At 44.9% G+C, this 3,306-nt stretch overlaps 1 pseudogene; it reads right to left on the bottom strand.

Moving 5' to 3' along the window:
- Window positions 1–474: 474 nt before the first annotated feature.
- On the bottom strand, window positions 475–2,073 carry LOC100410343 (non-POU domain-containing octamer-binding protein pseudogene; annotated as a pseudogene).
- Window positions 2,074–3,306: the final 1,233 nt, after the last annotated feature.

Raw genomic sequence — 3,306 nt, 5'->3', positions numbered from 1 at the left:
TGTGTGTGTGTGTGTGTGTGTGTGTGTGTTTAGACGAGTTCTCAGGCTGGTCTCAAACTTATGGGCTCAGGCAATATGCCTACCTTGGAGCTGGAATTACAGGCGTGAGCCACTGCGCCCAGCCACAGCCACTTATTTAACCTTAGTTTCTTCTAAATGAGAGAAATAATATTCCCTACCTTCAGAGTTGCTGTTGGGATCAAGTGAAATCACTTAGGTAAGTACTGGCACATGGAAGCAAGAAAATGAAACAAGAGGGACAAAAACAAAAACGAAAACGGAATGATCAAGATTAATGGGCTCTACCTGGATCCACTTTGCCATGGTTTCCCCAGGCCGTCAACAATCACGTCTGAGACTTCAGGAATGCACCACACAGAACTGATTAAACAATATTCCACACATAATTGGTTTGTTTATGTGTGGTATATTGCCCTCCCTTGCCCTCTGCCTCCAGCATACTTCCTATAGTACAGGCAGGGCAGATCTAACTATTGAAAGGAATCCCTAACACTTTTCCAGGGTAGAATTCTGGCTAGTCCAAAAAGAGTCCCTCTTTTAAGGGTTTTGAGAAACTAGACACTGCAACTTTATTAGTATCAGTGACGTTTGTTTGGAGCAAAATCAACTCCGGGAGCTGCATGGTTGAATGCAGGAGGAGTTCCGCCAATTGCCCCAATTCCTTCCATTGTAGCAGCCTGACCAAAGCGTTCAGTTGTTGGTGGGGTCAATCCCAAGGTCCCATCCGGCATCATAGTGGGCAGGTCCTGGAAGAGCTGGAGTACCAGATGCCACAGGAGTAGAGGGCATGGCACCTCTGTTGTTTATACCTATAGCACCTCTCATAGCCATCTGACCCATCCGAATCTCCTGCTGTCTCGCATCCAGGAAGGTTCCCTTGAATCCTTCCTCCTGTCGCTGCATCATTTCTTCTTGCTGCCGCCGCATCTCTTCTTCACTGCGCCTGTGCTCTTCCTCCTGCCTGAACTCCAGTTGCTTTCGTTTTTGTACCTGTGGGTTAGGCAGCGCTTCCATCCTCCGAAGTTCTTCTTGGCGCCTCATCAAATCCTGTCTCATTAGCATGACCTGGTGTTCACAGCATGCAGTCTCTATCTCCATCTCCAGCTTCATGAGCCTCCTTGATGTTGCGGTCCACTTGGTCCTGCTGCTGTTCCTCCATCTCAATGAGTGCCTTCCGGCACATGGCATACTCATATTCAAAGGAGCCAGGCTGTGCAAATCTGGGTGGCTGCTCTTGTTCCTTTAAAATCCTGGTTCTTTATAACCAGCTTCTCTAGAAGTCGCTCTTCATCCTCTAACTGGTCCATGGGCTCCACAGTCACAGGATGAGGAAATGTGATTAGCAGGAAGGAGCTTTCACTGCATCTGTCCAGAGCTTTCCCAGCAGCTGGCTTCCCTGAGAACTCAACAATGCCTTTTCCCGAGGGCCTTCCTCGATCATCCACAATGATGACTATAGCCATCTCCACCTGGCCAAACACAGAAAAGGGTCTTCCAGCAGTTCGTTGGACACATACTGAGGAAGGTTTCGAACTGTAAGGGATGCACTATGGCAGGAAACATGCAGCTGCTTTCCGCAGAGTGGCATATTGTCCAGCTCCACTTTGGCAGTCTCTACTAGGGTTCGTGTTTCCAATGGATAAAGCCAAATCCTTGATCCTTATGAATGAAGACTTCACACACCTTTCCATATTTCTCAAGTAGTTTCCTCATTTCTTCCTGACTGATGTCGAGAAAAGATTTTCCACAAAAAGATGGCTTCATTGGGTGAAGGTCTTCTGTCCTGATTTCCTAAAATTCGTCAGGTCAATAGTCAAGCCTTCATTTTGGCTGCTGGCCTGTTGCCCATTTGCGGGTATTGGCGGTGGTGGTAGCTGCTGCTGTTGCTGCTGGTGGTGCTGCTGCTGGAGGTGATGTTGATGATGCTTTCTTGGAGATTGATTTTGCTTCTCCAAGTTAAAAGTTTTATTACTCTGCATTTTTGCACCCTTCCACTGAAGACAGCGAAGTGCCCCCCAGTCCTCTCTAACCTCGACTTCTCCTCTACCGACTGGTCTCTTCTTGGAGTAATGGCGACGACAGTGCCATTTTTCTTACCTGAGAGATCTTCTGGGCTCATGGTTTAGCGTATTCTTCACTGCTACCTAATATGTCATTTGGCTGTTACTCCATATTAATTCTTCTTTTTTTTTTTGAGACAGGGTTCTTCCCTGTCACCCAGGCAGGAGGGCAGTGGCATGATCTCAGTTCACTGCATTCTTTATCTCCTGGGCTCAGGCAAGCCTCCTGCATCAGCCTTCCAAGTAGCTGGGGCTATAGGCCTATGGCATCAGACCTGGCTAACTTTTGTATTTTCTGTAGAGATAGGTTTCACCATGTTGTCCAGGCTGGTCTTGAACTCCTGGGCTCAAGCAATATTCTGGCCTGGGCCTCCCAAAATGTTGGGATTATAGTCATGAACCACTGCACCCAGTCTGATTCTTCCCTTCTGATAACTTGCTATGCCACCTTGCAGGCAATTTGACTCAATAAATATCTAATTATCACCCTAAATAAAACTATAGTCAAAACTTTGAAATATCATAAAAAAAAAGACACAGACTGTCTTAAACAATTTCCAGTCTAGTTAGTAATAAAAAAAATACACAAATTCTACTACATGATGTATAAAAGCAGCTGAAATTAATTATGGTGCTATGTCAGAATAATGATTACCTTTTAAAGTAATGACAAAGAGGAAAATGAAAGGAAGCCTCTGGAAGGCTGTGTGACGGATCTTTATGGTTGTAATATAGATGCATTCAATTAAATTTTTAATTGACATGATTTGTATACTTTTCTGTATGTATGTTATATATCAATAAAAATATTTACCAAAAAAACTGAAAGAGTCCAGGTACGGTGGCTCATGCTTATAATTCCAGTACTTTGGGAGGTCAAGGCAGGAGAATTGCTTGAGCCTAGGAGCTCAAGAACAACCTGTGCAACACAGTGAGATTCCAACTCTACAAAATTAAAAATTAAAAAATTAGTCAGGCATGGTGGCCTCCACCTGTAGTCCTAGCTACTTGGGATGCTGAGGGGAGAGGATCACTGAGCCTAGGAGGTTGAGGTTGCAGTGAGCCATAAGTGTACCACTGTGCTGCTCCAGCCTGGGCAACAGAACAAGACCCTATCTCAAAAGAAAGAAGGAAATAAAGAAAGAGGAGAGAAAGAAAGAGAGAAAAAGAAAGAGAAGGAAAGAGAGAGAATTTGCTCCTCAGCGAAAAATAAAAGATGAGCATA

The sequence above is a fragment of the Callithrix jacchus genome, chromosome 6 (genome assembly GCF_049354715.1).
Source record: "Callithrix jacchus isolate 240 chromosome 6, calJac240_pri, whole genome shotgun sequence".
Taxonomy (NCBI): domain Eukaryota; kingdom Metazoa; phylum Chordata; class Mammalia; order Primates; family Cebidae; genus Callithrix; species Callithrix jacchus.
This window is presented reverse-complemented; position numbering and strand designations above follow the sequence as displayed.